Genomic DNA, 11,641 nt, shown 5'->3' with positions numbered 1-11,641 from the left:
ATCAGCGTCTAATCTCTAAAATCTACAAGATACTGCAAAACCTCAACAACAAAAAGACAAATAACCCAATTAAAAAAAGGGCAAAGGATATGAACAGGAACTTCACCAAAGAAGATACTGAGGCTGCTAACAGACACGTGAAGAAATGCTCACGATCATTAGCCATTAGAGAAATGCAGATGAAAACTACAATGAGATATCATCTTGCCCCAACAAGGCTAGCATTAATAAAAAAAACACAAAATAATAAATGCTGAAGAGGTTGTGGAGAGTCTGGAACACTTATACGCTGTTGATGGGAATGTAAAACGGTACAACCACATTGGAAATCGATCTGGTGCTTCCTCAAAAAGCTAGAAATAGAAGTACCATACGATCCAGCAATCCTGCACCTTGGAATATATCCTAGAGAAATAAGAGCCGTCACATGAATAGATATATGCACACTTATGTTCCTTGCAGCACTGTTCACAATAGCAAAAAGATGGCAACAACCTAGGTGCCCATCAATAGATGAATGGATGAACAAATTGGAATACTACGCAACGATAAAGAACAACGATGAAGCCGTGAAACATCTTATAACATGGAGGAATCTGGAGGGCATTATGCTCAATGAATTTAGTCAGTCACAGAAGGAGAAATATTATATAAGACCACTATTATAAGAATTCAAGAAAAGGTATAAACACAGAAGAGAACATTCTTTGATGGTTACAAGGGTGGGGAGGAAGGGTGAGGATTATTCAGTAAATAGATAGTAGACAAGAATTATCTTAGGTGAAAGGAAGGACAGCACACACTACAAGGGAAGTCAGCACAACTGGACTAAACCAAAGCTAAGAAGTTTCCTGAATACAATCAAACACTTCGAGGGACAGAGTAGCAGGGGTGTGGGTCTGTTGACCATGCTTTCAGGGGACATCTCGGTCAACTGGCATAATAAAGTTTATTAAGAAAATGTTCTGCATCCTACTTTGGTGAGTGGCGTCTGGGGTGTTAAAAGCTTGCAGGTGGCCATCTAAGATGCATCAATTGGTCCCAACCCACCTGGAGTAAAGGAGAATGAACAACACCAAAGACACAAGTATTAGCCCAAGAGACAGAAAGGGCCACATAATCCAGTGACTTCATCAGCCTGAGACCAGAAGAAGTAGATGCTGCCAGGCTACCACCAATGACCACCCTAACAGGGAACACAACAGAGAGTCCCTGATGGAGCAGGAGAAAGGTGGGGTGCAGAACTCAAATTCTAGTAGGAAGACCAGACTTAATGGTCTGACTGAGACTGGAGGAACCCCGGAAAGCATGGCCCCCGGACTCTGTGTCAGCCCAGAATTAAAACAATTTCCGAGGCCAACTCTTCAGACAAAGATTGTACTGGACTGTGGGACATAAAATGATACTCGTGAAGAGTGTGCTTCTTAGCTCAAGTAGGTACACGAGAGTAAATGGGCAGCTTCTGTCCGGAGGTGAGATGAGAAGGCAGAGAGGATTAGGAGCTGGTTGAACCGACATGGGGAATCGGGTGGAAAGGAGGGGTGTGCTTTCACAGTACAGGGAGAGCAATTAGGGTCACTTAACAGTGTATGTATAAATCTTTGTATAAGAGACTGACTAAAAATGTAAACTGTCACATAAACTATAACAATAAAAAAAAGTAGCTGGTGGGTGGGGGCTGGAGAGACCTGGGGTTGGTTGGAAAGGGGCTGGAGGTGGCATAGGAGGCTAGGTGAGAGGTAGAAAGGAAAGAAAGTAAAAAAAAGAGAATAAAAAAATAAGTGGCGGCATGATGGGGGTGGGAGGGACCCCGGGCAGTGGCAGGCTAGTGGCTTTCCAACAGCAGTGGCGGGGTGGGGTCCATTGGCGGGGTGGGGGGAGGAGGTGACATTTTGGGCTAGGTCCGAGGGAGCTGGAAAAGGAGGAGAAGAGAAAAAAACTAAAACAAAAAACTGGCAGCGTGATGGGGGCCGGTGAGTGGGGTTGGGGTGGACCCAAGGGCCAGTTGGGAGGGTATGTGATGTGTGGAACTAGGTGGGAGAAAGAAAGAAAAGAAAGAAGAGAAACAAAGCAAAAAAGAAAAGAAAAGAAAAAAAAATGGCTCTGAGGGAGCAGGCCAGTGGGAGTGGGGAGGACTGGGGGTGGTGGTGAGCTGGTGTCTCTCTCTCTGAGCAGGAAGGTACAGCCTGTCAGGAAGGGCCAGAGGCGGTGCACTGGGCTAGGTGGGAGGCAGACAGAAAAGGAAGAAAAGGAAAGAGAGAAAAAAGAAAAAAAAAATGGTCGGTGGGCTCTGGCAGACCTGAGGGCTAGTTGGAAGGGAGGGCATGTGATGTGGTAGGAGAGAGAAAGAAAAGAAAGAAGAGAGAGAAACAAAAGCAAAGCAAAAAAAAAATGGCGGAGCAGTGGGAGCCGGTAGCTAGGGGATGGGGCAGACCTGGGGAGGCCATGTGCTGGTGGTTGTCTAGCCGAGCGATGTGGCATGGCCCATTGAAAAGGGGCAGAGGCAGTGCACGGGGGCTAGGTGGATAGGAGAAAGAAAAGGAAGGATGGGAAAGGGAAAAAAAAAAAAGACGGCACTGACGGAGCTGGCTGGTGGGGGCGGGGCAGAACCAGGGTGGTGACAAGCTGGTGTCTCACCCGGCAGCTTGGTGCAGCTCATCAGTAAGGGGCAGAGGCGGCGCATGGACTAGGTAGGAGAGAGAAAGAAAAGAAAGGGAAAGTGAGAGAAAAAAATGGCACAGTGGGAGCCAGCGGGTGGGATCAGGGCAGACCCAGGGAGGCCATGTGCTGGTGGCTCTCTAGCTGAGCAGTGCAGTACAGCCAGTCAAGAAGGGATGGAGGCGGCGCATGGGGCTAGGTGAGTGGGAGAAAGAAAAGGAAGAAAGGGAAAGAAAGAGAAGAAAAAAAAGTCTGGCACCGAGGGAACTGGCCATTGAGGGTGGTGCAGAACTGGGGTCACGGGCGAGCTGGTCTCTCTCTGGGCAGCGTGGTATGGCCCATCAGGAAGGGGCAGAGGCTAGGTGGGAGGGAGAAGGAAAAGGGAGAAAGGGAAGGAGAAAAAAATAGTGCTGAGGGAGCTGGCCAGCGGGGGCAGGGTGGACCCGGGCGGCAGTGAGCTGGTGTCTCTCTGGCGGAGCGACCGTGGCCTGTTGGGAAGTGGCAGAGGCAGCGTACAGGGCAGAAGGGTGAGGAGGTGGGAAAGCATGTATCTTTGGTTACCAGGTGCTCTGTCTCCTGTTGGGAGCTCTGTGAACTTGCCTTCTCGTACTCCCTGTCCTGGGTGCGTGCTGGCTGTGCTCCGAGATGGTGAAGCTGTGTGGTGTTAGCTGGCAAGGGACCTCCATTCTGTAGCTCTCCTAGGACTCCCGAGAATTCTCTGTTCTCTGTCAGTTTCTTCTTCCATTCAGCGCTTGATCTATTTATCCCTCCATTTGATGCTTAGGGTTCCAGGATTGACGTTTTTCTCTGTTTCACTTAGTTTTTGAGTCTTTGCTGCAGACGGATGGCGTGGTGCTTCTGTCTATAGCGCCATGTTCTGTTATTATTATTTTAAATTATTAAAGGTTGCCCCTGGACGCACTGTTAACCCAGAACTGAAACCATTCCCAAAGCCCACTCTTCAGACAAAGTTTAGGCAGGACTATAAAACAAAAAATAATACACGTAAGGAATGTGCTTCTTAGTTCAGTCAGATATAGGAGACCAAATGGGCAGCTCCTGTCCGGAGGCAAGATGAGAAGGCAGGAAGGGACAGGAACTGGTTGAATGGACACAGGGAACCTGGGGTAGAAAGGGGGAGTGTGCTGTCACATTGTGGGGATTGCAACTAATGTCACCAAACAATATGTGTATAAATTTTTAAAGGAAAAATTAACTTGAGCTGTAAACTTTCACCTAAAGCACACACACGAAAAAATTGTCGAAGGTTATAGTTCTCTGCTTCTACTCCAGGCTCCTAGACTAGGTGTGCTTACTGTTATCCCTTCCCTATTGGTGTCTCTTCTCAGGGATACCAGCCATCACTGTTTCATCTCTAGGTTCCCTGAGTGGGGGTGCTGGCCTTTTCACTTCAGCATTAACCTCTATGGTGTGGTTGCCTCCTCACGAGATTCTGAGTACACTGACTGTATTATTCTGGCACCAGACTACCTCCCCCAGGAATGCTGGCTTTGCATCTCCGGCACCTACCACCCCCCATTTGGGGTAACCAGTTCTGTCTGATTGCTCACCACAAAACTAACCCCTTATGAGCACCAGCCTTATAACTCTTGCACTAGACCCCTCACCCACAGGCTGCGGCTGTTGCCAATTCACCATGTGTCCTCACTGCTCATGAATTCCAGTCTGCACTATACTCACCTCATTGCTTCTTCCTGGGACTCATGGGAACTCCAGTCTGTGCTATGCTCAGTGAGCCACTCTCTCTGCCCAGGTGTTTGGACCACACTGTGCACCCCTTCTCCACTTCTCTCCATCCTGTGCCTGACCACACATATGCCGCAGCCTGTGTTGCAACCACTGTACAACTCTTTCCTAGGACTCACAAGAATTCCTGCCTGGGTGGTGCTCACCAGGCTGCTCTGTCCCAGTCTGAATCTCCATGTGTCTTAGCCCACACTGTACCCTCCATGCCTCACTGTCCTAGGCCTGACTGCTCACGCGCGCCTGCTCGTGCTGCACTCACTGATATGTTTTTTCCCAGGACTCACAGAAACTGCCGCCTGGGTTGTGCTCACTGGGCCTCTCTGTCCCAGGCTGCCCTCTCAAGTGTCTTGGCCATGCTGTACCCTCAACACTTTTCTACTGGGTCTGCCTGTTTATGTACTGTGGCCTGTGCCATACCTGCTATGTTGTTCTCACAAGGAACTCTAGCCTGGGTTGTACTCAGTGGGCCTTTCAGTCCTAGCATTGAGTCTCAGCCATGCTGCACCCTCTGCACCTACCTCCTGGGTCCACCTGTTTGCTGTGGGCTGTGCCATGTTTGATGTAATGATCTTTCCCAGTAATCACGGGGTACTCCTGCCTGGGTTGTGGTCAGTGGGCCTCTCTGTCCCTGGTCTGACACCTTTGTGCTCTTCATGCTGTTCCAGTCCTGGACTCTCTGCCTGAGGGTACCGGCCAAAGCCACCCCAAGATGGCCACCCTGATCCAGGGAGGAGGGATAGGGTGAGGATGTGTGGGGAATGTCCACTCTCATGTTATCTGATACCTTTTTAAAATTTTTATTTCTTTTGTTGTTGTTGAGAATATACACAGCAGAACATACACCAATTCAATTTCTACATGTACAATTCATTGACATTGATTACATTCTTCAAGTTGCAACCATTCTCACCCTCCTGAGATGTTCCTCCCCATTAACATAAACTCACTGCCCCCTAAGTTTCCTATCTAATCTTTCAAGTTGCTGTTGTCAATTTGATCCCATATAGATAGATCTTAAAGGAGCATAATGCTCAAGGTGGACATTCTTTTACTAGTTGAGCTAAACTATTGTTTGGTTTTCAGAAGACTTCATGGGATACTTTTGGTTTAAAGTTTAAAGATTATCTCAGGGCAATAGCTTCAGTTCTTTATCCAGGCTCAGTGGCTCCAGAATGTCTGGATTCCATGAGAATATGAAATTCTGTTCTGCATTTTCCCTTTTTTGATCAGGATTGCTCTATAGAATCTTTGATCAAAATGTTCAGTAATGGTAGCTGGGCACCATCCAGTTCTTCTAGTCGCATGTACAGGAGACAGTTGTTGATGGAGGCAATTAGCTACACATTCCATTTCCTCCTCCTATTTCTGACTCTCCTTTTCCTCTGTAGTGCCAGGTGAATAGAGACAAATCGCTGTCCCTTAGATGGCCACTTGCAAGCTTTTAAGACCCCAGGCATTACACAACGAACTAGGAGGTACAATGGATGCATTGAACACATTATTAGGTGAATTAACTGTGATATCCCCATGAAACTATGACCCTAAACCACCAAACTAAGGAACCAAATCTCATGAGGTGTTTGGTTGTATATAAGCAACCTCAGGAGCTACTGTTTATTTTATTTTATTTTGTCACTGTTGTAAATATGTCTATCACACAGCTTTTGCCAATTCAGTTATTTACAGGTTTGCAACTTATTGACAGCACTTACAATAATTGACTGTGCAATCCCTACCTTTAATCAATGAGATTTTTCCATCACTGTACACCGACATTGCTCCATAAGCAATAACTGTCCCCATTTCCCTCTCCTTCCTACCACTGGTAACCACTAATAAACTTTGGTTTCTATACGTTTGTTCTTGTCTTTTTATATAAATGCTGTCATACAATATTTGTCCTTATGTGATTGACTTACTTTACTCAGCATAATGTCTTCAAGCTCCATCCATACTGTAGCATGTATCAAGACTTCATTTCTCCTACTGGCTGAGTAGTATTCTATCGTGTGTATGTACCACATTATGGTTATCCGTTCATCTATTGATGGGCATTTAGGTTATTTCTGCCTTTTGACTATTGTGAATAGTGCTGCAATGAACATTGGTGTACAAGTCTCTGAGTCTTCTGCTTTCAAGTCTTTTGGGTATTGTCATGGATTGAATTGTGTCCCCACAAATATATGTCACCTTCCTGGGCTATGATTCCCAGTACTGTGTGGTTGTCCACCATTTTGTGATCTTATGTGATTTCCCTATATGTTGTAAATCCTAATCTCTGCCAGTGGTTAATGAGGCATGATTAGGTTATGTTAAAAGGATTATGGTGGGATGCAATACTCTTACTCAGGTCACATCCCTGATCCTACATAAGGGGAGTTTCCCTGGGGTGTGAACTGCATCACCTTTTATCTTACAAGAGATAAAAGAAGAGAGAAGCGAACAGAGAGATAGGGGCCTCTTATCACCAAGAAAGAAGCGTAGAGCACGTCCTTTGGACCCGGGGTCCCTGTGCTGAGAAGCTCCTAGACCAGGGGAGGACTGATGACAAGGACCTTCCCCTAGAACCGACAGAGAGAGAAAGCTTCCCCTGGAGCTAACACCCTGAATTTGGACTTCTAGCCTCCTAGACTGTGAGACAATGAACTTCTGTTTGTTAAAGCCATCTGCTTGTAGTATTTCTGTTATAGCAGCACTGGATAACTGAGACAGGTATATACCTAGGAGTGGCATTGCTGGGTCATATTGTAGTTCTATTATTAGTTTTTCGAGGAACCACCACACTATTTTCCACAGTGGCTCTACCATTTTTCTTTACCACTAGCGATGGATAGGGGTTCTAATTTCCCCATGTCATCACCAACATTTGTTATTTTTTCTCCCTCTCTCTTTTTAAAATCTTGGTGGGAGTGAAATGGTATCTCATTGTGGTTTTTTTTTTCCTTCTAAATTTTATTTATTTGTTGTTGTTGAGAATATACACAGCAAAACAAACTCCAATTCAACAGTTTCTACATGTACAATTTAGTGACATTGATTACATTCTTCGAATTGTGCAACCATTCTCACCCTCCTTTTCCGAGTTGTTTCTCCCTCATTAACATAAACTCACCGCCCACTAAGGTTCCTATCTAATCTTTTGAGTTGCTGTTGTCAATTTGATCCCATACTAGTTCTTAAAACTGCCTAATGCGGGAGTGGGGCCAAGATAGTAGAATAGTCAGACGCTTCCTGTTATCTCTTTTACAACAAAGACCTCCCCCCCCAAAAAAAACAAGTGAATAGATTATATATGACAATCTAGGAGCCTTGATCATCAGACAAAGCTGAAGAGTTGGAATGAGCAGCAGGGGGGAGGAAAGACAATTCAAAAGCAGCGAAGAACTGCCAGTTGTGAGGTTGCTGGCGCCCTGCTGGCGGGGTCAGCCGGCGCACACGGGCTGAGGTGAGCAGTAGCGTTTGGGAAACATCTCACTACGTTGGGTGAGGCCGGGTGGTGGCGAGTCTGTACAAGCCTTTGGAGCTTGGTGGAAGCAGCACTGGACCTGTGAAATTTAAGTGCAAGCTTCTAACCTACCACGTGGGAGCAAAATAACCCCTCCCCCTCTTGGAGTTTCACAGTGGAGAAGTGCTTCCTTCCCCTCACCCACCCCCCAACCTCCTCCACTCCAGCACGAGCTGACAGTATTCAACAACTGCCATACACCCTAAGTGGGAACTCAGGGCTATCTGCATCCATGCCAGTCTCGTGGCTTTAAGAGGTTAAGCAAGTAACTCAGGGCAGGTCGGGAGGCCCTGCCCTTTCATCTAGCCACTGGCATAAGGGATCCACAGACGTTTAGCGCCCTTCATCCCTTCCTAGACCTGTGTGGGCTGATTCAACACTCCATGCCCTCATTAACATAAAACAAGAGGGCATACACCTAAAACCCATTTTCAACTGCAGCAGCCAAAGGGGAGCTGCAGATTTGTGACATTTGACACTGCCCTGCCTATTAAGCAGGGACCTCACCCACCCACATCAGGGGCCTGAAGGCTGGTGGTACCACCCACTCCATCTAGCCACCCACGAAAGGGGCCTGAGAATAAGTGGTGCCTCCAAGTCCCTCCAGCCAACAGCAAAGCTGCCCAAGGACTGGCTGCAATACCCCCCACTATATACACTAGGGGACAGGGACACGCCCTCCATCCGGGCACCCAGGGATAGCTGTGAGTCTCCTGCCTTACTCTGTACATAGCCCTCTACTGCACCCAGATACATGTGCCTGCTCTGAACACCCCAGTGCAGCCCTGCCTGTCTACGACTGTTTGAGAGTCTGCACCACATACTCAGTGACTGATGACCTGGACACATGTGCCACACCCACACAAGAAAATTGAAAAGACTTCTGGGCTTACACACCTAGTAGCTGCTCTAACCACCTGGAGACAGGATGTGAGAGCTTCAACGACACCAGTAACCAAACTAGCTCACACGTCCAGCCTACTTGGGTATATCAAAACAAAACAAAAAGCTAGGACACAGTAAACAAGCATAGAATAAAGAAATATAATAATTTATTAATGGCTCAGAGACAACAGTCAATATCAGATCACATAAAGAAGCAGGTCAAGATGGCTCCAGCAAGTGACCAAAACAAAGAACCAGGAAACCTTCTGGAGGAAGATAAGGTCGTGGAATTACCTGAGATAGAATTTGAAAGACTAATATACAGAGCTGGTCCAAAAGTTCAGGAATGAGATCAGGCAAAACTCAGACATAAGCAAAGGGACACACAGACAAAGCAATAAAAGAATTCAGGAAAACAATACAAGAACAAAATGTTAAATTTAACAGGCTGCTAGAAACCATAGACAGCAACTAGAAATCCAAAAGATTAACAATAAAATTTCAGAATTAGACAACTAAATAGAAGGTCATAAGAGCAGAATTGAGGCAATGGAAGTCAGAATTAGTGAGATTGAAGATAAATCACTTGAGACCAATTTACTTGAGGAAAAATAAAAGAATTTTAACAAATGAAGAAAGCCTAAGAATTATGTTGGACACTATCAAGAGGAAAAACCTATGAGTGATTGGAGTACCAGAACAGGGGGAGGGGAATAACAGAAAACACAGAGAGAATTGTTGAAGATTTGCTGGCAGAAAACTTGCCTAATATCTTGAAAGATAAGAGGATATCTATCCAAGAAGCTCAATGAACTCTACACAGGGTTCAAATGAAAGTCAGAAAGACATATCATAATCAAACTTGCCAAAACCAAAGACAAAGCTAGAGCAGCTAGGGATAAACAAAAAATCACCTACTAAGGAGAACCAATAAGACTAAGCTCTGACTACTCAGTAGAAACCATGCAGGCAAGCAGGCAATAAGATGACATATATAAAGCCTTGAAGGAAAAAAAATTGCCAGCCAAGAATTATATATCCAGCAAAACTGTCTTTCATATATATGATGGTGAAATTAGGTCATTTTCAGATAAACAGAAGTTAAGGGAATTTGTAAAAACCAAAACAAAATTACAAGAAATATTAAAGGGCATCCTCCAGTTAGAGAACCAACAACATCAGACAACAACCAAAGACTAGAACACAGGACGGACAGATTAACCAGTTATCAACTCAGATAGGGAAGTTGCAAAAACAAGTCAAAGCTAAAAGACTGAAAATAGGAAACCTGAGATGTCAATATGTAGACGATGACAACGTCAAAACAAAAAAAGAGGGAACAGTGTAGTCATAGAACTTCCATATGGAGAGAAAGTTAAGGCGATATCAAGAAATAAAAGATCAGTTTAAACTTAGAAAAATAAAGGTAAATATTAAGGTAACCACAAAAGAAACTAACAAATCTACCCATCAAAAGAAAAAAGCATAAAGACTTAGCAAACACAAAAGCAACAATAATGAAAAAGATGAAAAGAAAATACATAAAGAAAAGTGACGCAGCACAGAAAATTAAGTGGAACAAAGAAACTGTCAACACTGCACACAAAAAAATACATAAAAATGACAGCAGTAAACTCATATCTATCAATAATTACACTGAATGTAAATGGACTAACTGCACCAATAAAGAGACAGAGAGTGGCAGAATGGATAAAAAACACAATCCATCTTTATGCTGCCTACAAGAGCCACACCTTAGACTCAAAGAAACAACCAAACTAAAACTCAAAGGATGGAAAAAAATTTATCAAGCAAACAACAACCAAAACCGAGCAGGAGTGGCAATGTTAATCTCTGACAAAATAGATTTTAAAGCAAAATCTACCATGAAGGATAAGGAAGGACACTATATAATAATTAAAGGGTCAATATACTAGGAGAACATAATCATAATAAATATATATGCACCCGATGATAGGACTCCAAAATACATAAAATAATCTCTAACATCATTGAAAAGATAAATAGACAGCTCCACAATAATAGTAGGAGACTTCAACACACCACTTTTGGTGAGGGACAGAACATCTAGAAAAAACTCAATAAAGACACGAAAGATCTAAATGCTGCAGTCAATCAACCTGACCTCATAAACATAAACAGAACATTCCACCCAACAGCAGCCAAGTATACATTCTTTTCCAAAGCACATGGAACATTCTCCAGAATAGACCACATTTTAGGCTACAGAGCAAGATTTAACAGAATCCAAAACATTGAAATACTACAAAGCATCTTTTCTGACCATAATGCCATAAAAGTAGGAATCAATAGCAGAAACAACAAGGAAAAAATCAACTATATGCAAACTTAACAAACAACACATTGCTCAAAAACTACTGTGTTATAGAAGAAATCAAAGATGGAATAAAGAAATTCATAGAGTCAAATGAGAATGAAAACACATCTTACAAGAACCTTTGGGACACAGCAAAAACAGTACTTAGAGGTCAATTTATAGCAATAAATGCACACATCCAAAAAGAAGAAAAGGACAAAATCAAAACATTAACCCTACAACTCGAACAAATAGAAAGAGAGCATCAAAAAAAAAGCCCTCAGGCATCAGAAGAAAGGAAAGAATAAAGATTAGAGCAGAAATAAATGAAATAAAGAATAGACAAACAATTGAAAGAGTCAATAAGACTGAAAACTGGTTCTTTGAAAAGATCAACAAAATCAACAAACCATTAGCCAAACTGATAAAAGAAAAACAGGAAAGGAAACAAATAACCTGAATAAGAAAATGAGATGGGAGATATCACA

The sequence above is a fragment of the Trichechus manatus genome, unplaced genomic scaffold, assembly GCF_000243295.1.
Source record: "Trichechus manatus latirostris isolate Lorelei unplaced genomic scaffold, TriManLat1.0 scaffold00070, whole genome shotgun sequence".
In the NCBI taxonomy this organism is placed as follows: domain Eukaryota; kingdom Metazoa; phylum Chordata; class Mammalia; order Sirenia; family Trichechidae; genus Trichechus; species Trichechus manatus.
This window is presented reverse-complemented; position numbering follows the sequence as displayed.